The sequence below is a fragment of the Peromyscus leucopus genome, unplaced genomic scaffold, assembly GCF_004664715.2.
Source record: "Peromyscus leucopus breed LL Stock unplaced genomic scaffold, UCI_PerLeu_2.1 scaffold_298, whole genome shotgun sequence".
Taxonomy (NCBI): domain Eukaryota; kingdom Metazoa; phylum Chordata; class Mammalia; order Rodentia; family Cricetidae; genus Peromyscus; species Peromyscus leucopus.
In genome coordinates this window covers 126,664-151,959 of record NW_023505176.1, presented here as the reverse complement: position 1 = coordinate 151,959, position 25,296 = coordinate 126,664, and the positions used below count along the sequence as shown (strand labels likewise).

The window sequence follows — 25,296 nt, the reverse complement described above, 5'->3', positions numbered from 1 at the left end:
GGCACTCAACTGTGTAATCCATAGAGAGTTAGAATAATAGAATATTTGTCCCCAAAATAGTCCCACGTTTATGTCTAATATTGGACATTTCCAACAATACATTTGTATTATTGGTACTGGGGTATTATTAAAATTTTAGTGATTTGTTCAGTATGTTTCTATGAGTATTTTAATATTCTGTGTTATATTTCTCTGTAAAATGTTCACTTTAGCAGAATGAAGTTAAAGGAAATAGATCGTACAGCTATGCAGGCATGGAGCCCTGCTCAGAACCACCCCATTTACCTAGCCCACAGGTAAGTTCAAAAGAGAAGACAGTGTGATTACCTAAATACCTTCATCCTCCCTGTATTTAATGTGGTGATCTTCCTGTGTTTACAGTGCTGTACTTGATAGCACTGATCGTGTGTTACGTACATAGTATCTTTCCCAATGCACAGGAATCAAGTTCATCTTTTAGCCCACCAGAAGTTGGAGCAGCAGATGACATAACAAAAGAGTTTGAATGAATCATGAGCAAACTTGACAGAAGCACTTTAAATAAAGAGCACTTTGTATAGGACTTAAAGCAGATACGGTGCATTATGGGACTGTTTGTCCAGAGAGATTCTAAGATAGCTACAGCCTTTAAATCTTACCTGTAACTACCTACTCTTGGAGACATCATCTCCCAGCCTTGGGCCAGAATTTTATTGCTGCAGTCACTTCGACATGCTCAGTGGCATATGTGTTTCAGCCACAGATGTATTCATGACAATTAAAGACATGCTTTTAGTTTCTCTTTCCTGCCACTTTCCAAGTCTTTTATTTTGCATATGTAGTTACCATACAATAATTTTCTGTAGGAACATCTGCTCAGCAGTTGGATGCAACATTTAGTACCAATGCTTCCCTGGAGATATTTGAGTTAGACCTTTCAGACCCATCCTTGGATATGAAGTCTTGTGCTACTTTTTCCTCTGCTCACAGGTATGAGATTCAGCCTTAAGGTCATATTATTATTTAAGTATATGTGTAGGCTGGGTAGTGGTGCGCAAGCCTTTAATCCAGCACTCGGGGGCAGAGGCAGGCGGATCTCTGTGAGTTCGAGGCCAGCCTGGTCTACAGAGCGAGATCCAGGACCAGTACCAAAACCACACAGAGAAACCCTGTCTCAAAAAAACCAAAAAGCCAAAAAAAGGTGTGTGTTGTGGTAGATGGCTTTATTTTATTTTATTTTTATTTTGAGGCAGGGTCTCCTGTAGCCCAGGTGGACCTGGAACTCACTTGTAGACAAGAATGGCCTTGAAGTTCTGCTCTTCCTGCCTCTGTGTCCTGAGAGCTAGGTTATGGGCAAGTGCCCCCATTGCTGGGTTGTGTAGTGCCTGTGCCTGAACCCAGGACTGTGCATGCTGGGCAAGCACTCTACCAAATGAGCCACACCCCAGTCCTGTGGTCTGCCTCTGTCTGTAGTTAGGATTGTTAAAAACTCTAAGGAGTGCTGCCAGTGACATGAAAAACTTGTGGATAAGTGTACAAGTGCGTTTTTGTGGAAGTAAAGTATTGGTAAGTCCTATTGAAGGTTTCATCGCTGTTAGGTGTAGTGTGGCCAGAAGACTCCAGCCCCAACATCCTTCTTTTCTCAGTGTAGGAGAGTTGTTTGTCTCTTTTGTCTTATAAAATGTAGGTATGACTAAAGAAGGGAGTATACACACACATAGTTTATACACACACAGGATCTCTCTATGTAGTCTTGGTTGTCCTATGTAGACTAGGCTGACATTGAACTCACAGAAATCCTCCTGCCTCTACCTCCTGAGTCCTGGGATTTAAGGTGTCCATTACGGCTCCATTCATTACTGGCTACCATGCCTGGTTATTTATTATTTTATGGGAGTTTATGTGGGAAGGGGTATATGTGAAAGAGTGGACAACTTGTAGAAATTGGTTTTCAACTTTTACCATGTTGGTCCTGGGATCAAACTCACGCTGTTAGGATTGGCAGCAAGTGCCTTCACTTTCTCAGCCATCTCTCAGGCCCACTCATACTGTATTGTATGTAACGTAGAGAAAGTACCCTCAATTTCAGCAGTTCACTTTGTTTTGAACATCTTGTTCCTGCATAAGTACAGGGACAGATGTTTCAGAATGTCTCACAGCCTCATAAAGAGACCTCTGGCTTCTTTAGGTGTGTCACAGCCTCCACGGTAAGGAAGACCTTCAAGTAGATAAGGATAGCTCTCTAAAAGTGGGAGGCATAGTATGTTCAGGACTTTCCTGGGGAACCTTAGAAGCAATACTCCTGGGAGAAGGCATAAATGATACATAAGATATTTTCCATCAATTTAGTATCCCCAAATGATATAAATATTAAAAGTCTCCCAAGTGTGCAGCAGGTGGAGATGAAACCCAAAGGTGGCGTGGCAGCCATCCCATGGCTCAGCTCTGCTGGGTCCTTGTCAGGCAGCTGGGCTGGCCTTACGGCCTCTGCCGTCCCATCAGATGTGGCCGTGCCACTAACCACTGAGCCTTCTCTCCAGTGCCTGTTTGGAGCAGGTTTTAAAGAGGCGTTCAGGAGAAGAGAATATAGCTTGAGTCGTGGAGGTCTGTGGGTCCTCTCAGGCTTTGCAGTTTCTCCCGTGATAAGATCCCAAGGTGCACTCTTGGTGCAAAGGTTTTCCACCCACTGTCTGTTTCAGGCCATATACTTTCATTCCACAGTCTAATTTTATCTCCACATGAGGCCAGGATCATTGTCCTCTACTAGAAATAAAACATGTAATTTTGAAACCATGTCTCAGAAAATTTCCAATGACTCCCTTAACACTTTTACTGTTCCTGTTCCTTAGACTACATATTCATGAACACTTCTATAATCAAATGGAAAGCTTTCTTTTTCTTTCTCTCTCTCTTTCTTGAGACAGGATTTCTCTATGTAGTCCTGGCTGTCCTGGAACTCATTCTGTAGCCCAGACTGGCCTAGAACTCACAGAGATCCTCCTGCCTCTGCCTCCCGCGTGCTGGGATTAAACCATCTGGCCCGATGTTTTATTCTCTAAGAAAGTAGTTGATTAGCTCTGTTGTGCAGGTGAACAGAATACATTTTGGGATTATTAAGTACTTGCCCAGGGATGCACAGTTTTTAAATGATAAAGTCATTTTTAAGTTCAAGTAAACTTCTATATTTTTCTGGAGAGTCTTCACTGTTTAGAGATCAGGTAATCAAATATAAATACTTAAGTAGACATTAAAATTCTGTTTTACTGGCGATACAGTCAGCAGGAGTCAAAGAGAAAAAAGAAACTACAGTTTGTATTACATAGGAAGTTATAGATAAAAATATAATTAAAAATATTTGGACATTAACCCGGCAGTTGTGGTACTCGGGAGGCAGAGGCAGGCGGATCTCTGTGCGTTTGAGGCCATCCTGGTCTACAGAGCGAGATCCAGGAAAGGCACAAAGCTACACAGAGAAACCCTGTCTCGAAAAACCAACAAACCAACAAACTATATATATATATATATATATATATATATATATAGACACTTATTTGACTCTAAGAATGAGTTATTTATTTTCTCCTTAAGGTACCACAAGTTGATCTGGGGACCTCATAAGATGGATTCCAAAGGAGATATTTCTGGAGTTCTGATTGCAGGTGGAGAAAATGGAAACATTATTCTTTATGATCCTTCTAAAATCATAGCTGGAGACAAGGAAGTTGTGATTGCCCAAAAGGACAAGCATACTGGGCCAGTGAGAGCCTTGGATATAAACATTTTCCAGGTTTGACTTTGTTTGACATTCATTCATGGTTATTTTTTTTTTTTTCCCTTTCATGGTTCTTAAAATATTGTTCTTCATTTAAAATAACTACTAGGCTTCAGTATTAGAAATGAAAAGTAAAGACTTACTCCTGTACAATTCAGAGTTCAGATTAGAAGCCAGGCATAGACATGGTGTCACATGCCTATTACCTTAGCACTTGGGAGGTGCAGGCAAAAGGATCAGGAATTTGAGGCTAGCCTCAGCTACATGGTAAGTTCAAGACTCTGTCTCAAACAACAAAACCCCAGGGCCCTGAGGAGCTGGCTGGATTGGAGAAGTGTTTACATTGTACGAATACTTGGTTCAATCACCGGACCCTGTGAAAGGGGTGATGTCAGTCCTGGGAGGTGGAGCCAGGACCCCTGGGGCTCGCTGGCAGCTGCTCTGGCCTGTTTGGTGGGTTCCATGCCAGTGAGATCTTACCTCAGAGGAGGTGGACAGTGTTTCTGAGGATGACATCTGAGGTTGGTCTCTGACCTCGTATGCACATGTACACAGATGCCTGACCACCCACATTTCACGTGATGCGTTACCCAACCAAATACGCACAAAAGGTAATATCTGCCCTCAGCAGGCTGGGACTAAAACATTTAGCTGATAGGCTGGCTTGTATTTATATTTAGAAGTTTAAAATGTCATGCCTTCTGCCTGGACACCTGTAGGTAGTAGGAGCCCCAGACTTTGGAAACTTTAACGCTTATGTTAGGTCAGCTCATAGCACCAGTTGATAAAAATTATGAGCATGAAAAGTAGCCTATGAGGTCAGTTTGTGAAACCCATTATTGTTGTACTTCTCACCACTTTTGGGATCGTTTTAACCCAATGGACTTGAAGTAGAAATCATCCGGAAATACTATTCATTGTAACAAAACTATGTGCCCATGAGCTAGACATATGTGAGCACAGCGGCCATGAGCTAGACGTATGTGAGCACAGCGGCAGGCTCTCCTGTCTCCGGGCGCTGGCTGTGAGGTGCCTGAGAAGGATGCGGCAGCTGTAGGGTGTAGTTGTAGGATTCGGGTGTCTTGGAGAGCAGTAATTGGCAAGTGCTTTTGTCTGTGGTCACATTTTCTTCCAGAGATGCACAGCCACAAACAGAGCTCCCTACGTGGTTAATGTGCTTGACTTTTTACCAGTTCAACTCCGGAACTGCTCTTTTTTGTAACGCATTGCTTTAAAATAGTTCCACAAAAGTTAACTTGGATGAAGAGTTATAGATAATTAGGAAGCCAAACGTGATTGTTTTGAATCAATAGAAAAACTGTATGTATTAAAGTCAACATTTTAGTTTTTAGTTATTCTGAGTTTTCAGTTATTTGTTATTTGATTATTGTTTCTTTTTGCAGACCAATTTGGTGGCCTCTGGTGCTAATGAATCTGAAATCTACATTTGGGATCTAAACAATTTCGCAACTCCAATGACACCAGGAGCCAAAACACAGGTATAATATGAATGGTTTATCAGTGTAATCAAAGGAACCAAAAGCCCTTCTTTTAAATGTATTTATGTTGATTTTAAGTTTTTTGAATGCAGACCAGTACTTACATATCATTAATTTTCTATGGCATAGTAAAGTATTGATAACTATGTTTCTCTTATAAGTTGGAGGCAGGAGGATTGCTTTGAGCTTGAATATAGAATGAGACCTTATCTAAATAAAAATAGGTGTGGTGGCACAGGCCTTTAACCCTGGCACTCAGCAGGCAGAGTCAGGCAGATCCAAATTTGTGAGTCAAGGCCACTATGATCTACAGAGTGAGTTCCAGACCAGCTAGGGTTGCATAATGAGACAGTGTCTCAAAAAAATAAAAGAAAATACAATCTTTCTGCAAGGAAGGTATCAGTGATTCTTTGAACAGTACATAGTCATTCATCACCTACCAACTGGCAGTATTTGTTGTACTAGGCCTAGAGAAGTACAAAACAGACAGATGTTTGATGATTGTTTCACAGTGACAGTCTTCTTCTTTGATAAATAGTAGCGGTTTTATCAGGTTCAGATTTACTAAATAAACTCACTCCTGTGTATTTCACGTAGGCTGGGCAATAGCAGCTGCTCATTTTAAATTTTTCATTGTGTAGAGAGTACCAGTTTACTGGCCCTTGTAACTGCTCCTACCATTTTGAAGTCTTGAAAGGTAGCTTAATGATAGCCTATAGTCTACCTTTTATAAAAGCATTTTTTCCTGGTTGTCTAGCCTGTCCTTTTTGTCCTGTGTAATTAGAGGTCACACTCACCAGCCATCAGTGTTGTAGTTTGTGGTCTGTCTTGCAACAACTACAAATAAAGAAACGGCTTAGTTTATAGCAAGAACTCAACAAATGGTTGGTGGATGAGACGATATTCAACAATATCAAGTATTTGAAGCTATGTAGATTTGTGTTTTAAACAATATGATATGTGTTGTGAATATATGAATAAAAAGGAAATTTGTGGAATAGATGGATCTAATTTTTAGATAATAGATTTAAAAAACAACAAACAAAAAAGGATCAGCCAGGTATGGTGGTATATGCTTTTAACCCCAGAACTGGGAAGCAGAGGCTGATGGATCTCTGTGAGTTCCAGGGGAACCAGAGCTACAGAGTGAGACCCTGTCTGTCTCAGAGAGAGAGAGAGAGAGAGAGAGAGAGAGAGAGAGAGAGAGAGAGAGAGAGAGAGAGAGAATGAGAATGAATTATAAATGAAGAATCAGAATTTATGATTAAATTTATTTTTAGGTTTTGAGGCAGGGCTCTGGCTGTCCCAAAATTCAGTATATAGACCTAGGCTGGTCTCGAACTCAGAAAATGGCCTGCCTCCATCATGCTGGGATTAAAGGTGTGTGCCCCCACACCTGGCTTTATAATTAAATTTGAATGTAGTAATGTTCTAGTTACTTTTTGATGCTGCGATTAAACAGTGCCCAAAGTCAACCTGGGGAAGGAACCTTATGATGTCACTTCCACGTCGCGGTCACAGTCTGTCACTGGGGAGAGCTTGCTTCCCCTGGCTTGACCAGTTTCTTTCCTTCTATAGCCTAGACCCACCTGCCCAGGGCTGATACCTCCCTCTGTGGGCTGGGCACCCCACATCAGTCAGCAGCAGCAAGTGTTACACAGACACCCCTCAGAGCTGGCTCATGGAGGCAGTTCCTCAGGGAGGCTCTCCGTGACTCCAGTCCCTCCTCGGGTTGACAGAGCTGACCAGCACAGCATGACAATGGTTTTAATGGTGTGTTCCTTTGTAGCCACCGGAAGACATCAGCTGCATTGCATGGAACAGGCAAGTTCAGCATATTTTAGCATCAGCCAGTCCAGTGGCCGGGCAACCGTGTGGGATCTTAGGAAAAATGAGCCCATCATCAAAGTCAGTGACCACAGTAACAGGGTAAGTATAGGACTGACTTACAATAAACAGTACTTCTACTGTACGTGCTCTGAGGCTTTTCAAGAAATCAAATTTTTGTAAAATTAAAATCCTGTCTTTTATTAATCGGCTAATAGTGGGATGAATGCTCCCTGCCCCTCAGTACAATAATTAAATACCCAGTACACCATGTTGGATATGCTTTTTGTTTTTTAAGCACTGTATTTAGTAATTTCATGTGCCTCTGTGTGTGTGTGTGTGTGTGTGTGTGTGTGTGTGTGTGTGAGTGTCAGTGTCAGCACGTGTGCCGTGAAGCACATGTTGAGTTCAGAGGACAACTTTTGGGAATTGTTCTCCTCTTTCCATCAGTGGGTCCCAGAGATCAAACTCAGGTGTGGGGGGCTTAGTGGTAGGCACCTTTGCCCAGTGAGCCCTCTTGGTGGCCTGATTTTCTTCCCTCCCTCTCTCTTCCCTCCTCTCTCCTCTCTTCTTTCTTTCTTTCTCTTTCTTTCTTTCTTTCTTTCTTTCTTTCTTTCTTTCTTTCTTTCTTTCTTTCTCTCTCTCTCTCTCTCTCTCTCTCTCTCTCTCTCTTCTCTCTCTCTGTCTTTCTTTTGTTTAAAACTTCAAAAATACTTTTATTACATTTATGGTGTTCGGGGTTTTTTTGTTGTTGTTGGTGTGTGAGCATTCATGCTCCATTGTGCACTGTGTGGTCCTTCAAGGACTTGGTTCTCCTTCTACCATGGGGTTCCAAACTTAAACTTAGGTCTCCAGGTTTGGCAGCAAGTGCCTTTACGTGCTGAGCCCTGTTGCCCACCCTGGTAAAGATTTTCTAAAACAAGAGTACTTAAGTCAGAATGTGTGTATCATTTAAAATGCCACAGAACTGTTGAAAAGAACCTTCTTCTAGATGACTACAGTTTAAGTGGACCAGGAATGTTAACACAAGTTCCAGTGGAATAAAGCATGCGAAAATAATCTTAATCATTATGTAGAATATTTATTAGAATTTAAACTTTTGGTCATTCCCAATAAATAGTAATTATCTCATGAAACTTTGGATGGTAGTTGTTGCTTAAGATATGGTGGTTTTTTTTTTTTAATTTATTTTTTATTTTTATTTTTATTTTTTTTTTTAGGAAAGGTAGAAGGACTTTGTTTTTAATTGATAACTTTTATCTATTTTTATTTTTGAAAGTGTTATATTTTAAGTTTGTATAAAACAATTCTTTTTTTTTAAATCTATTTATTTATATGTATACAGTGTTCTGCTTGCATGTATGACTGCACGTCAGAAGAGGGCACCAGATCTCATTATAGATGGTTGTGAGCCACCATGTGTTGCTGGGAATTGAACTCAGGACCTCTGGAAGATCAGCCAGTGCTCTTAACCTCTGAGCCATCTCTCCAGCCCCCAAAACAATCCTCTAAGTTACAGTATTGATAGTGAAATCATTTTAGATAATAGAATTATTTTGATTCTGAACTGCTTTATGTGTATCAAGTAGATGAATAGAAAACATGCAAATGCTATATTTCCAAGACTATTTAAGCCTGTCTAGTAACATTTAAAAGGTTTGGGACTAGTCTGAGCTGATGCTTTTTCCTGTTCATTTCAGTTGTGACATAGTCTTCAAATTCTAGGTCTGCTTTTCATAAGGTAACATGGTTGCTAAGATGTGGGCCTTACCTGTCTGCAGATGCATTGCTCTGGGCTGGCATGGCACCCTGATGTTGCTACACAGATGGTCCTGGCCTCTGAGGATGATCGGTTACCAGTGATCCAGATGTGGGATCTTCGATTTGCCTCCTCTCCTCCGGGTTCTGGAAAATCATGCCAGGTACCGTGCTGCTGTTTCAGGGAACTTCGTTTCTTCCTGTTTTTGCTCTAAAACATAATTCCTCATTTTCATTTTGAGCAGTAGTCAGGATTTTCTCTCCAAAATGGTAGGTAGATCATATCATGCTAACATGAATCCTTTGCTAGAACATTTTCCCCTGCTTACTTCAAATACTGAAGCAAGGCATAGACATATGTATCTGTAATCCCAGCACTTGGCAGTCAGAGGCAAGGAGGTCAGGGATTCAAGGCTGTCCTCAGCTAGAAACTAAAATCACCTAAAATAGTAAAAATTTGAGTATATCAAACTCTTGACATTAACTATAGAGTTAGATCTATATTAGTCATCAGACCTAAGAAAATTGATGCCATATAGCAACAGTTTAGAAACTGGTTTGATTCTGTTTCCATTTTCCTTGAAAAGCAAACATTTTTGAGAAATTAGGTGATCTGCTTTCAGTTTGCATTAATATGTTGAGTAGATATTCTGAAAAATGGAAACTTTCTGATATTTTAGTGTCATTGTATTTCATTAGTTTGGCAAATTTCCTAACATTGATACTTAGGTAGTAGCAAATTTTTTTTTTTTTTTAAAGATTTATTTATTTATTATTATGTGTACAGAAGAGGGCGCCAGATCTCATTACAGATGGTAGTGAGCCACCATGTGGTTGCTGGGAATTGAACTCAGGACCTCTGGAAGAGCAGTCAGTGCTCTTAACCACTGAGCCATCTCTCCAGCCCCGGTAGTAGCAAATTTATGTAAATTAGTTCAATGTGTTTAAATAAAAAAATTCCTTGTAATTTTACTAGTTTCTAGCCAGGTAGTGGTGGCACACATCTTTGTCCCAGCAGTCAGGAGGCAGAGCAGGAGGATCTCTGTGATTTGAGGCCAGCTTGGTCTATAGAGTGAGATCCAGGACAGGCACCAGAACAACACAGAGAAACCCTATCTCGAAAAAACCAAAAAAAAAAAAAAAAAAAAAAAAGAAGAGAGCATTTAACTGGGGCTTGTTTCTAATTTCAGAGAGTGAGTCCTTGGCCATCATGGTGAGGAGCGTGGGAGCAGGTGTGGTGCTGGAGCAGTAGCTGAGAGCTCACATCCGATCCATAGGCAGAGACTGGGCCTGCCATGGGCTTTTGAAACCTCAAAGCCAGCTCCAGTGTTACACCTTCTCCAGGGCCACACCTCCTAATCCTTCCCAAGTGGTTCCAGCAGTTGGGGACGTCTATTCCAACGTGAGCCTGGGGGGCATTCTCATCCAAACCACCACATGAACTTCCGGGACCTGCACTGTAGAGGGAAGACAGCTAACTTAGAGACATAACATAGACAGTGTTCAAGCCTTGCACAGGCACCGTGATCCAGCCTCATCACAGAATTAACTCTAGAAACTGCTATTGCATGTCTCACAGGCCAGAAATTGAAGGTCAGCAAGGTTCAACTTGCCAAGGTCATATATAAGCAGTCCACCCTCACGCTGATCTCAGAGTGGTCTAACACCACACTCTACCGCAGAGCTTGGGAAGGAACCATCAGAATTTAGTAACGCCCACTGCTGGATGACAGAAACTATCTCTCTAGTCGGCAGTTTTCTTATACTAATAATGATAGATTATTTGATCTTTTGGTTCTCTTCCATCCCTATAGTTCTAGTTTCCTTAATATATATATCTATTTATATCTTAATAATGGTATAATATATAATATATTGGGCTGGAGAGATGACTCCGTAGTCAAGAGCACTTGTTGCTCTTCCAGAGGACCTGAGTTTATTTTCAGCACTCACATGGTGGCTCACAGCCATCTGTAACTCCAGCTCCAGGGGCTTGATGGCCACAAGCTTACTTGGGCACCTGCTCTCTCGTGCGTGCGCGCATTAAAATTTTTTTTTATTTGTTGTTGTATTGTTGCTGTATTAGAGATCAAACCCAAGACCTTGTATATACTAAGCAAGTGCTTCCTACTAAGCAAAATACTCAGACCTCCAATTGTGTGCGCTTAAGAAATAACCAAACATAATTCTGGTTTCTCATAGAATCTCTGAGTAACATAGATATGGATATAGAAATGACAAAATCATTAATTCTGACTCTCTCTAAATAATAGAGTACAGAAGATTGTGTGTGGGTGGGGGAGGTGTACACACATTTGTGGCAGCCACAAGTCACCGTCTGATGCCTATATTCTTGAGACAGTCTTTCACTGAGCCTGGAGTCACCGCTGGACATAGAGCTGGCAGATGAGCTCTGTGGATCTGCCTTTCTCCACCCCGCTAGCTGGGATTGCAATGTGTGCTGTCATACCTGGCTTCGTGTGGAAGGAAGGGAGTGTGGATGTGGATGCATATACACCACTCCACATGCTGTGGAGGTCACAGTAGCCTGTGGTCAGTGTCCCCTCTCACAAGACCCAGGATTGAACTAAGAGGTCTTAGGGCTTGGCGGTAGGTGCCCTACTTACTGAGCATCTCAGTGGGCTGTTTTTAGACACAGTGTGCGGCAAGCACCTCACCCGAGGATTATACTGTGTGCCCCTTTACTCTAAGACAGTGATCTGTAAGACCATGCTTCTATACTGTAGAGTTTAATGTTTCTTTGAAAAATATCTAATTTTTTTCTTCAGTATACTCAATAAAGAGTACTTCCTGACAGAAGCTAAAAACAGGACTGAGGATGCAGACTTGTGGAGAGCATGACTTCCCATGTAGAGGCTTTTTTTGAGACAGGATTGTTCTGTGTGTAGACCAAGCTGGACTAAAACAGAGATCATTTGCCACTGGTATTAAAGGCTTGCACCGCCACCACCCGGCTATATGGGGTGTTTATCTGTGCTCTGTCTCATAAAGAGCCCGCCTGTGAGTGAAAACTCCACAGCCAGGGGTTGTTGGGCATTCACTCTCACTGCTTGCCATCTGCACCGTGCCCGGTGCTGAGCGTCCTGTGCCATTGTAGCATCCGTGTTACCAAGTTAGGTGAGTTCCACTTCTGTTAACATAGGGACTCTACAACCTGCACAGGAGGGATTGGAAATTTGCTTCCTTCAAGACTGAACGTTTCCTTGTACTTTTGTGGGTTTTCTACGGTGTGCGTGTCTTCCTTTCTCTTTTTCTTTCTTAAGCTGATCGTTGAAGTAGTAAATGGACAAGGGAGCTCCACTGTGGTCTTACATCTGTGTGTGACAATACTTTGTTCTCACTTGTTCTTTTCTCCCGCCTGTTTTTTTAGGGGAATTTTGGCAATTGCTTGGAGCATGGCAGATCCTGAATTGTTACTAAGCTGTGGAAAAGATGCTAAGATTCTGTGCTCTAACCCTAACACAGGGAGGTAGGAGAGGAATGCTTCTCAACCTTTCAAAAGGCACTCTTAATACTTATTTCTACCTGAGTAAGACATTTCCAAATGGTTTTAAGCCCATGATATAATTAAGACCATTGGGGGGCGGTCTGAGATATGTTCTCTGTCAGGAACATTAGCCAGGCTCATTTCCTTGTACTTTAAAATTAATCTTTCTCTGTTGAAACATAGATTCTAGCCACAGCCTTTTAAAAAATGATTCGTTTTTATTTTAAGTGCATTGGTGTTTTGCCTGCATGTGTGCCCGTGTGAAGGTGTTGGATCCTGGAGTCACACAGACAGTTGTGAGCGTCCATGTTGGGGCTGGGATTGAACCCATGTCCTCTGGAGAGCAGCTGGTGCTCAACTGCGAGCCATCTCTCCAGACCCTAATTGCAGCCTTATACCATTGCCTCTTCTCTATTGAAGTGTATTGTTTCAGGTGCTTTTGAAGTTATTTTGATGGAAATGTGAGTAGCTGGATTAGGAGTGTGGCTCAGAAGTCGTGCTTGTTTATCATGTGAAAGGCCTAGGCTTGATTTCCAGCACCATTAAAAAAAAAGTCTTCCAGCTGGCAAGGTGGCTCAGCAGTCAGGTCTGGAAACCTGATTCTGATACCTGGAATCCACGTGAACAGGATGCTGTGGCCACGTGTGTAACCTTAGCACTCCTGCAGTGAGATTGGAAGCAAGAGGGCCCTAGAAGCTCATGAGCCAGCCCACTTGGATGTACAACATGGCAGAAACAACAGAGAATCTGCCTCAACAAGGTGGAAGGAGAGAACCGAGTCCCCAAAGTTGTCCTCTACATGTGTACTGTAAACATGTTCCCCCCCCCACAGTTACCCATAAAACACGCGCACACACACACACACACAGAGGAATAAATGAATAAACAAAAAATGTTTTAACAGGTTTTGTTCTTTTAGCTGTTGAGCATTGAACTTAGGGCCTCAAGTGTAACAGTTCTGATAACTATTTATTTTTAATTTCCTCTGTGTGTGTATATGTTCATGTATGTACAAATGCATGAGCACTTCTGTATATACACACCGGGCTGCCGGAGATTGATAGTGTGTCTTTGTCAGTTAGATCTCCAGCTGTTTTTTGAGACTGTCTCCTTGACCTCCCTCAGGGACTGGCCAGCGAATGCCAGGGCTTCCTGTCTCTGCCTCCGCAGCTGTGGGTTGTAAGCGAGTAGCAGGTCTGGCTTTTCTGTGCAGGGGCCGGGCCTTGTGCCGCAGTTCTCGTGAATGCATGGCACATACTTCACACATGGAGCATCTCCCCAGCCTGGAGTAGTGTTTGTAACGTTGTCCCACGGCCCTTTCCTTCTGTAGAAAACCTAGAGGCAAGTCTTGTTAAGATTCTTCAGCAATAAGAATGAGATAGACATGTTTCTCTTCGCTAAAAGCCAGATTTGTCAGTGAGTTCTTTCTGAGAGTGGTTTCAAGTTTGGTCTTCAAGTGACCTAAACATAGTTCTCTGGATCTTGCCAGGCAAAAACAGTTGAAAAGAGTAGCACTGGAATTTGATAAAATATTCTGGCCTTTCCAGCTTGTCTACTGCTGCCATTTTAGGAAAAGAAATATTGACTGGCATTCCTGTTATTAGTGGACCACCCCGGGACCACTGTACTGTAAGAGGAACTTACCATTGTGGACCATCCCGGACCACTGTACTGTAAAGGAACTTACCATTGTGGGGACACTGTACTGTAAGAGACACTTAACCATTGTGGACCATCCCGGGACCACTGTACTGTAAGAGACACTTACCATTGTGGACCATCCCGGGACCACTGTACTATAAGAGACACTTACCCTTGGTTTTCTTGCTAAAGACTTTTTAAAGTAATGTTCAGCTGTGCTTATTATCAGCATTACTTCTTTAGGTTATGATCTGGCTACCTTTTTCTAACTTTTTGCTTGTTTGTTTATGTTGGGCTAGGTATTATATGAACTTCCCACAGCACACAGTGGTGCTTCGATATCCAGTGGTGTCCTCGGAACCTGCTGTCCTGTCGGCTGCTTCTTTTGATGGACGAATCAGTGTTTATTCCATCATGGGAGGCAGCATGGATGGGTTTAAGGCAGAAACAAGTTGAAAGGTAATGGGCAGTATTAAGGCGCTTGATGATGACAACTGAGAAAAAGAACCATGTTGTGTAATTATCTTGAGTGATTTTTACCAACCAGCAATGCTGCTGTAGTGGATAACTGTTACTAGACATTTTTTTTGTGTATGATTTGAAAAATTGCAACATAGTTTATGTGGTTACTAACTCATACTTTTTTTAAAAATAGCTTTCATCGTCTTTTGGGAACCTTGATCCTTTTGGCACAGGACAGCCCCTTCCTCCATTACAAATTCCTCAGCAGACTGCTCAGCACAGCATAGTGCTGCCCCTGAAGAAGCCCCCAAGTGGATCCGAAGGCCTGTTGGCGCTTCCTTCTCAGTAGGTGGAGTTTGTTTCTAGGGTTTGTGTAACATGAACTGAGGAATTCTGGGACGGCACACGTCCATTTCATCCCAGGGGACTTGTGAGGACTGAGAAGGCGGACAGTTGGGGGCTGGAGTGACGTTCGGGAGCCTGGGAGGGTGTGCCAGTGATCCCCATCCAGTTCCTGACCTGAGCAGGCTGCAGGCCATTCCCTCCAGGGCAGCTTAGTGTGCTGATGAGTTCATTCTTTCTCGCAGTTCGGAGGGAAGCTGGTGACTTTTGAGAACGTCAAAGCGCAGCCTCAGCAGGGAGCTGAGCAGCAGCAGCAGCGGCCCCAGCACGTGTTCATCAGTCAGGTGGTGACCGAGAAGGACTTCCTCAGCCGCTCGGAGCAGCTGCAGCAGGTTGTACAGTCCCAGGGCTTCATCAGTTACTGCCAGAGGAAGATCGACGCTTCTCAGACTGAGTTTGAGAAAAAATGTGTGGTCCTTCTTGAAGGTAAAGTTGAGCTTATTTCTAATTTTTGTTTGTGTGTGTGTCTACGTGCATGTTCATTTTACAGTGAGCACATTTATCTGCTTAGCCATCTCTCTGGCCCTAAAATGGTTTCATTTTATTATTGATAATTGTTCCTATTATAATTAAAGTCTATCTTCCTTTTGAAAGAAACATGTGAGATAATATGATTTCAGGAATGCATGATGAATTCAAGAAACGAAAGTTGAGCACAGTAACACACAACTGTAATGCCAACACTCAGGAAGCTGAGACAGGAAGATCTCAAGCTCAGTGCCAGCCTGGGCTATAGCAAGACTTTGTCTCAAAAAGCCAAGATAAATCTCAAGAGAACACAGCCTAATCTCTACACCATTATAAGCTAAATAGTGTGAAGATATGTTTAAGGGAGAGCGACATCATTCAACAGATCTTAAAAATTAGAACATGGGAGCTGCTGTAATAAAACAGAGAATTTAGTGTCTGTAGCCAGTCTGGTCAGTGAACGTGGTGAGAGGAATGGGAGAGGAGAGGGGAGACTAGAGGGGTTTCTCTTCCCTGCTGCTACAGGAGAGTCAAAGGAAAAACAGCCTCGCAGCACACTGTCTTTCTTCATAGCGGACTAAGAGTTTGGCTTTCACAGATATTTCTTGATACTGAGTTTTCCAAGAAAAAACCATCTTGAATACAATGAGGTTAAACTCTATCAATGTAGAAATTGCAGTTTGTTAGTTAGGGGACAATTTTGTTTCCATTTGAAACAGTCTCTCTCTTTATAGTGAGACTGGCTCACCTCACTGCTCTCTGTTGATCAGGCACCCGCAGAGATCCACCTGTCTGCGTCTAGGGCTGCAGTGGAAGTGTGTGCCTCCTTGCCCAGCTTAGGTGTGAATTCAAAAAAGTTTGGGATGTTGAATACTGCATACACTGTCTTGCTTTCTCATAGAACCTTTGAACATGAATTACTTTGTCTTTAACAAAATTATAGTTAAAAACAAGCCTCATTTATCCAGAATGATGAGTTGCTCAAATACTTACTTACTCTTAGAACATAGCTATTTTATCCATGCATGACGGTGCATGCTGTAATCTCAGCAGTTGGGCAGTAGAGGAACTTAAAAGATTATCAGTTGCTGTATAGAGTTTGAATTTGAGACCTGGGCTATGTGAGACCTAGTCTCAGACAAACAGAAAACTAGTTTTTAAAAAATGTTATTTATAAAGTCAGGTGGAGGTGGTGCACGCCTTTAAATCCCAGCACTTGGGAGGCAGAGGCAGGTGGATCTCTGAGTTTGAGGCTATTCTGGTTTTTTTAGCAAGTTCCAGGCCAACCAAAGCTCTATAGTGAGACTCAAATAAACCACTCCAGTGCAGGAGGTGGCTCCGTAGTTAAGAGCAGGCATTGTGTTTTAGACCCAAGTTGGGTCCCCAGCATCCATAACTCCAGCCGTAGGCACTGGATGCCCCCTCTGACCTCTGCCAGCACTGGACTTGCTGTGCACAAATCAGCTCCCAGCCATATCCATGCCTGCATAGTTAAAACAGTTCTAAAGTTACATAAATTCTTTTTGAACAGTGAATTTTCAGGATTTTATAGACTTTAGAGTTTTTGGTCAATTCTTAGGAAAACTAGGTTTTAAATGTAATCTTTGAAGATTATGTCTCTTTTAAAAGGTGAATTTTGAGGAGGATTCTCGTGGGAAATACCTGGAGCTTCTTGGATACAGAAGAGAAGATCTGGGGAAGAAGGTAAGGTCCTGAGAAGATCAAATGACCGCCGTAACAGATGCTTGTGTGCTGGGTGGGGTATCTGTGTATAAAGTTCTAGACAGAGTCTCCAATCAGTCAACTAACGTTTAGTAAGAATTGGTGTTTGTCACCTAAGTTTTCAGATGTGAAACTCCACTTTCTGCCTGGATGTAGAAGCTACCAGAACCACCTTTAATTCAGCCTGGACTGTCAGGGATAGTTTGGCCGTGACAGATAAGTCACATACACTGAGGTGTTCCTTAAGGTGTGCTAACAGTGGCCTCGAGAGAGGAGAGCAGGGATTAGGTGTCTCCCCAACTGTACAGTGTATGGGAAGTCGAGCACTGTTGGGGCCACTGCAGTTTCCCACCCTGGAGCATAAAATTCTTTTTCTTTTCGAGACATGGTTTCTCTGTGTAACCCTGGCTGTCCTGGAACTCACTCTGTAGTCCAGGCTGGCCTTGAACTCATGGAGATCCACCTGCTTCTGCTTCCTGAGTGCTGGGATTAAAGGTATGTGCCATCACGACCCAGCTAGCATGAAATTCTTAAATGGCTTATTGTTGACCAGCTAACAGGTAGCTGAAACAGGATGGAATTTTCATGAGCCTAAGTAAACAAAGGCCAAGTAGTTTGCTTCATAGTTTTGCTTTTGAAAGAATTCCCTTTTTAAAAGAGAAACACACATTATAGTTTTGTAGTCTTCTCAGAAAGGGTCTGAATTGTGTCAGTGTTGACATCAGAATCAGTAGCAGTAAAAACCGTAGAAACCTTGAAAATACTCTTATTCTCTTTCACCTCTGTTGGCGGTAACTAAAGTTTTCTATAGAATTACATAGGCTGCCTAACTGGTGTGGGCTGCGTCTGGTGTCGTCTACGTATGTGCTCCTCTGAGGGCAGCCACACTGCTGGTGTCTTTGCTTACTCCTTAAAGTGTTAGTATTTATTTGATTTCCTTATTAGCTGTAGCCCCTTAATGCTCTGATTTTTCTAAATTTCCAGGAGATTAAAGTTTTAATTGTATGCCTGAAAGCAAAAAATTAGGAAATAAAATCATCAGAATATTTCTAAAGCAATTTGTTCTATATTGAGTACCTGAGGACATCTTTTTAAAAAGTGTTTGTAAGCCAGGTGTGGTGGTGCAAGCCTTTAACCCCAGCACTCAGGAGGCCGAGGCAGTAGATCTCCATGAGTTCCAGGCCATCCAGGGCTGCATAGTAAGACCCAGTCTTAAAAAACAAAATAAAACATTAAGAAAAAAAATTAACAACAAGACAAAAATATAGTTACTTAAAACAACAAAGTAGGGAGCATGTTTCTTTAAGGTTGATTTTGTGATTAGACAGCAGAGCTAAAGATCATCGGAGCAGTAGAATTCCATGTAAATGAAACTAGAACCACTAAGAACCAGTTGTGCGCAGATGTTTGCTCTTCCTAAACATACTGGCCCTGATAAGAACTTTTGTGGAGTTTGGCTGAGAACAGAATAAAGCTAAACTTTGCTGTCCACCCGGATTAGCATTGCACTTAGTAGGTGGGTTGTTTTTCTTTCAGGTTGCTTTGGCCTTGAACAGAGTGGATGGATCCGACGTGGTAAGACCTCAAATCGCTGTCTTCCAAGAGTGTGGTTAGAGCTGGACAAGCAGTGTAATTAGAGCAGTTGATCTGTTTTGTCCTTCCTGGTTTAGAAAATTCTAAGTATTTTAGTAGTTCGTAATTCTCATCTTAAGTTTAGCTGGTAAAGCATGTCTTTTGGTATATTTGAACTTCATAGAAGGGAAAACAGAATCATTGCCTGCTCAGACAAGGTAAAGCGCCTGTATGTCACATGACACTTGGTGACCAAAAGGGAAGTGGTGGTAGTGATGGTTTTCTGCTTTTCTTTTAATGTTGTTTCTGGAATAAATTTGTTCGTTGCTTCTCATGATCAAGCTCTGGGTGTGGTTGGTTGGGTCTTTTGTCTGTCTTGTTACTAATAACCTTTTAATGCTACATTCTTCAACTTCCTCTGTGATTGTTTTATGTACCAAAGGCTCTTAAAGACCCTGACCAAGTAGCACAGAGTGATGGGGAGGAGAGTCCTGCTGCTGAAGAGCAGCTCTTGGGAGAGGTACTTATTTTTTTATATTCTATTGGACAATTGTGTGATAATTGTGTATCTCACTTGAAAATACGGACATTTTCTGACTACTTGTTGCCAATGATGTCTGACTGTATTGCTTTCTCAGGTGTGTTTAGGGAGATACTAACAGAAGTGTCCTGCACACTGGTTCATTGGCCCAGCTTCTTGATTGTATGGCTTAAAATTAGCAGTAGATGTGAGTTCTCCTTAATTGGGGTCAGATGGTTGCAAGGATGCTAAACTGACGGAATTTACTCAGAAATGCAGTTGCCCTGCATGTCAAGGAATGCTTTTTTTCTTGCATGAATTTGTATAGCCTTGTCAGATAGAGGCTTCCAAGTTGTCCTGAACTGGAACAGAAGCAATGAAGAGTTTATATAGCTAAGCTAATTGTGATGACTTACTCTTAGTATGTCCTTAGCTGTGCTTGGTAATTTCTGTAACTAATTGAAAAAAGACCTTGAATACAGAGTTGTACCATTAATTAATTTCTTTGTAACTCTCTCTCTCTTTCTTCCCTCAACTAACAACTAATTATAGTTTACTCTGCTTGCTTTCTGTTTTCATTTCATCTTAGAAAGTTAATCAAGTTCTTATTTATTATCTAATTTGACTTTTCCATTGCCTTTTATGGTGGGGGACTAACTTGACTATGAGATGCTTATAAAATATAATTCATGAATATATGGGGCTGCTATAAATTGATTGTGAAGTATATTTTCTATCAAAATCAATCTCCTAGAATTTAAGAAAGAAATAGGGGACATTTGTAAAATCTTGCTAAAATTTTGAACTAGTTTTGGAGATACTATGGAAAATTATAGATACCTACAAGTATGTTCATTTGTGTATGAGTAGATTTACTATGTATTATCAAATTAATGATGATTTGGTCATGCACTCATGAATAATAGGTGATAAAAATATTAGCCAAACAGTAGTCATCATTGCATACTTTAAAGGTTTGAAACAAATTATGCATAAGGGGGTAAAATCTTCCCTTTTGTCTTGGTGATACTATTTGCTTTTTAGATATAGTATCTTGTACATTCAAGGTTTTTTCATACATAAGAAATTAAGCATTATATCTCCAGGGTTCATAAGTAAAGGTTAGTTGTATAAAGAAACCTCATTTGAAAATGCTGAGTTAGTGCCGGGCGGTGTGGCGCATGCTTTTAATCCCAGCACTCGGGGAGGCAGAGCCAGGCGGATCTCTGTGAGTTCGAGGCCAGCCTGGACTACCAAGTGAGCTCCAGGAAAGGCGCAAAGCTACACAGAGAAACCCTGTCTCGAAAAACCAAAAAAAAAAAAAAAAAAAAAGAAAATGCTGAGTTAGAAAATGGGAAGATTGCATTGTTTGTATAGACCTGGGGATTGAGCCCAGGGCCTCATGCATCCCAGGTCTTGTGTATCTATACCATTGATACACATCTCCAGCCCTGAAAGCATTGTTCTGTAACTTTGGTAAACAGATATATTGAGGATGGGTGGCTGATTTATTCCTCAGTGTTACTGATGTAAACTGACAGCACTTTTCTAAACTTTGAAATGCTAAAAGGGAGAAGGAAGTAGGGTTAGCTTCCTTCTGTAGGGGGCAGTTAATTAACTAAGTCCTTTAGATGAGTCTGTACTGTACTCTGCACAGAGTGTGAGGCGTTCACATTCAAGTGTGTAGGCAGCATGGATGCCTGTGTGAACGTTTGATTTCATGTAGGATAACTTTTTTATTTCAAAAGAAAAGCTTGGGGATGTCTGTAGAGTCTTTATAAGCAGATTGTCCCTAATATGAAAATCTAAGAAGTTTTGGATTTCAGATCATTTTGTATAAACAGGCTTTTTCTTTTGGGCCACAAACCAGCTCCCAAATCATGACACGGAGACTTATTATTAGATGTGAATGCTTGACCTAGCTTAGGCTCAGTTCTGGCTAGCTCTTTTACCCTAAATTAACCTGTTTCTCTTTTAGCTCCCTTTTGTCTCAGGGCTTTTACCTTTCTATCCTCCTGTCTGTCTCAGTTTCAGCTTTTTTTAGGTGCCTTAGGCAGGCAGAGTGAAACAGATGTTTTTTTGTTTGTTTTTGTTTCAAGACAGGGTTTCCCTGTAGCTTTGCGCCTTTCCTGGAGCTCACTTGGTAGCCAGGCTGGCCTCGAACTCACAGAGATCCGCCTGGCTTTGCTTCCGAGTGCTGGGATTAAAGGTGTGCGCCACCCACCGCCTGGAGCAACACATCTTTTCATCCTAAAACAAATGCAGCAAAAACAAATGTAACACATCTTGCCCAGTTAAATAATATTCCACAACAATTTTGTATTAGATTTTGAATTGAGTCACTCAGTGTGTAACTTTTGTAATAGGAATGTGTGTGTGTGTGTATTATTCAACTATGTGCTGTTCCATATATAATTTAAAGGAAAATGAAATGTATACTTAAAACAATGTTTGTACTGCCGTTGTGTGTGTGTGTGTGTGTGTGTGTGTGTGTGTGTGTGTGTGCGCGCTGCGTGCGTGGTGTGTGTGTGTGTGTGTGTGTGGTGTGTGTTCAGAGACCAAGCCTTCTCTCGTGTGCTCTCTGACTGTGTCATTGGTCCAGACTCTGCTTCACTTTTGTACTGAGGATACCAAGTGATTTGTTTTGTGATTCAACTTGGACAAAAAGACTTTATATCAAACCTATAGACACTATCATTAAAAACACATATATTTTGCGTCTTTGAGCCACTCAGAGTTGGCAGTCTGAGAAAATGTTCCTTTTTTGACAGCAACTTTTCAGGTCTCTGACGAGTGTGGACACTTGATTTGGTGTTCAAAGATGATGGGTTTTGTTTATGTCTCATGGGAATTAATGCCTTAGGAAGTCAAGAGTCTAGTCTACACTTGAATTGGGAACATTTTGAAACAGCTTGGTGTATCATCTTCTCAGAGATGAATAATCACATATAATTTTTGGCAGTAAATCATTTCAGTTTCACTTTAGCTAAATTGTGCCTTTTTCATCTCCTAGCGAATTAAAGAGGAGAAACAGGAGTCTGATTTTCTGCCCTCAGCTGGAGGGACATTTAACATCTCCGTCAGTGGGGGTAAGTGCTGTTGGCTTTGTCTGAAATCTCTCTTAGCCATAAGCAAGTTGTCTGTCTTCAAGATAATTAATGAGAGAGAGAGGGAGAAGGAGAGAACAGTGCACTGTTGTTTCTTGTTTTTGAACAGTTTTCTGTGTAGATTTCAAACAGACAATCCTCCTGTCTCAGCCTCCTAGACCTGGGATTTCAGTTATCTACCAGTAGTCATAACTAGAAATATGTTATCCCAGTGAGCAGGCTTAAGCAAGAACTTGGTCATCATTTATAGTATTACCAGTGTCTTGAAAAGGGTAATGAGTTCTGACACACCTAAGTGATCTTTATTAAAACACAACAAAAAGTTACTATGTATACATCCTGGTCTATTTCCATAACTTTCATAAATAGGGACAGTTTTTTTTACAACTTTAATCTGCTAGTAATGATAAAATTAGCATTGTGTTCCCCATTTGTCTGTGTATAAAAACTGGTGTGCGTAGTTTTCTTGTAATTGTTATCCGTAACAAACTCTAACTTGGATGTTGTGTTTCCTTGTTGCAGATATTGATGTTTAATTACTCGGGCTTTGCTGACGGGCAATTTTGAGAGTGCAGTTGACCTTTGTTTACATGATAACCGAATGGCTGATGCTATTATATTAGCCATAGCAGGTGGACCAGAACTCTTGGCTCAAACACAAAAAAAATACTTTGCAAAATCTCAAAGCAAAATTACCAGGGTATGTTATTTTTCAAAATAAATAGTAGCACAGAAACACATACTCTCGTATACACTTTAAATTTTTTCTGTTAGCCAGGTGTGGTGGCACAGACCTTGAATCATAGCACCTGGGAGGCAGAGTCAGGTAGATCTCTGAGTTTGAGGACAGCCACGGCTACACAAAGAACCTCTCTTCAAACTGCTCCCCCGCTTCCCCAAAAAATTATTTTTCAGTGGGAGTCTTGCTACATAGCCCAGGCTTTCTCTGAATCTTCAATCCTTCTGCCTTAGGCTCCTGGGTATTAGAATTATAGACTTTTATTATTCTGATTTGAAGATAGTATCCTATTGTTATTATGGATAATTGAGATACAGAAAACAGGAAAGAATTAAGTTCTTTGATGCAGAAATGGTTGTTTATGTTTTGATGTGATAAAATTCCAGTGTTTCGATTCCCTTGCAGAGATTTAGTATAGAAAATCTCAAGGTAAGAATTTTAGTTGTCTCTTAACCTTGTTAAGAAGTTAGTGCCCATTTTTCCACACCTTTATGTGGAGAGTCAGGGTCCCATGTGGATGCACGTCGTTCTCTCGTAGACACAGTCACAGTGTCAGCTTCTCTTGCCTTGTTAAGGACTGTTAGACTTTTATCTAATATCTTGTGACACTATTTTATGACCAGGATGTATTATGTCACTATTTAGGATTTTTGGGCTCGTTTTAATGTTTTCCTCATATAGGCAAACAACATTGTTTAATGTAGTGATTAAAACCCTTGTTTTGCCTAAAGATTTGAACAGAGTTTTGATTATTCAGTTACTAGAATTTTTGGCATAGAGGGTCTGAACATTTTTAAGTTTGGTGTTATTTTCCATATCTAAAAAAATAGTTTTGGAAATTTTTGTTTTTGTTTTTTGAGATACGGTTTTTCTGTGATTATCAGCCTTAGCTGTTCTGGAACATGCTCTGTAGACCAGGCTGGCCTTGAATGCAGAGATCCTCCTGCCTCTGCCCCAAGTGCTGGGATTAAAGGCATGGGCAACCATACCTGGCCTGGAGATTATTTTTCATGAATTATCTCAATATTGAATCCTAGTGGCGGCTGTCCCCAGTTTCCAAGCTTTGCCTCGTGCATCTCTGTCTGTCACACTGGCTGCCTTTCAGTTCCTCCCACGCTCTTCTTCCTAAGCCTTGAGTGCACCCATGTACCACAGAGTGTTTGTTGAGGTCAGACAACTGCATGGGTTGGTTCTCTTCTACCAAGTAGGTCCTGGGGGTTAGGTCATCAGCCTTGACCCTCAGGCTTGCCAGCCAGCACTCTGCCCTACTTGGCCATCTCACTGCCCTAGAGGGCTTTTTAACCTTCTTCATAAAGTTCCTTCCTGCTTGTCCTTCAAATCAAGTCCCTCAAACCCGATGGCCGGCAGCTTTTCCTGAACCACTGGACCCAGGAGCATCTTCCTGTGCAATGCTCTGCTAGTGTCCTGTGCTTTTCCCTTGAAGCCCTTTGTAAAATGCGTTGATGCAATTTTCTTTTTGAAGGAAAATAGCATCTGTTATATTTGGTTCAAGAATGTTGTTCACTTTGCTGCTGTGTGATCGTTTTTGAAAGATAAGGTTGCTAGATGGGGTCTGGATGGCAGTCACCTGTCTCCCTGTGGTAGGTCCCAGCACTGCAGACATGTGAGGATTAGACAGTCGGTCTCCCGGGGGGAGTAGAGACTTCATCTCCTGTTGCTTCCTTTTCCAAGCTCATCACTGCAGTGGTGATGAAGAACTGGAAGGAGATTGTTGAGTCCTGTGATCTTAAAAACTGGAGAGAGGCTTAGCTGCGGTGCTGACTTACGCCAAGCCGGACGAATTCTCAGCCCTGTGTGGTAAGAAGTAAGCCCCGTATGGAACTGTTATATAGGGCAGGTTTGTGTGTCTAATCTCAAGTAAGAATTACAAAATATGAAGGTGGGCTTTGCCCCGTGTTAGCTGATTCTGAGTAAGAAGAGAGAGACAGACAGACGAAAGAAGGGAGAGCAGATATAAAATATGTCATTTAAAAGTAGGCTGTTAAGTGATAGTGGTTTCCGATAGACCAGGATATAAATTTTGCCTCTGCTGCTTACAAGCTCTGTGACCCAGAAAAGACCATTTTCTAAGCCTCGTTTTATTCACCTGTAATTGGCACATATACAGTTCGCAATAAATGCTAGTTGGGATCAATTAGTAATGGTAACGGGTAAAACTTACCATTACAGGCCAGGGCTAACTTCGTGGCTTAGGAAGCACAGAGGCTTACTTGCTGGCATGGATATTCACTATATGTTTCTGGATTTTTGTATTTGTAGTACATTTGTAGTGTACTTAGCCACCACTGTATTCTATATG

The 25,296-nt window shown here is 41.6% G+C and overlaps 1 pseudogene; it reads left to right on the top strand.

Annotated features, from left to right (window-relative positions):
* The first annotated feature begins 841 nt into the window (after positions 1 to 841).
* LOC114695751 overlaps positions 842 to 25,296 on the top strand; it is a 48,944-nt pseudogene continuing 24,489 nt past the window's right edge.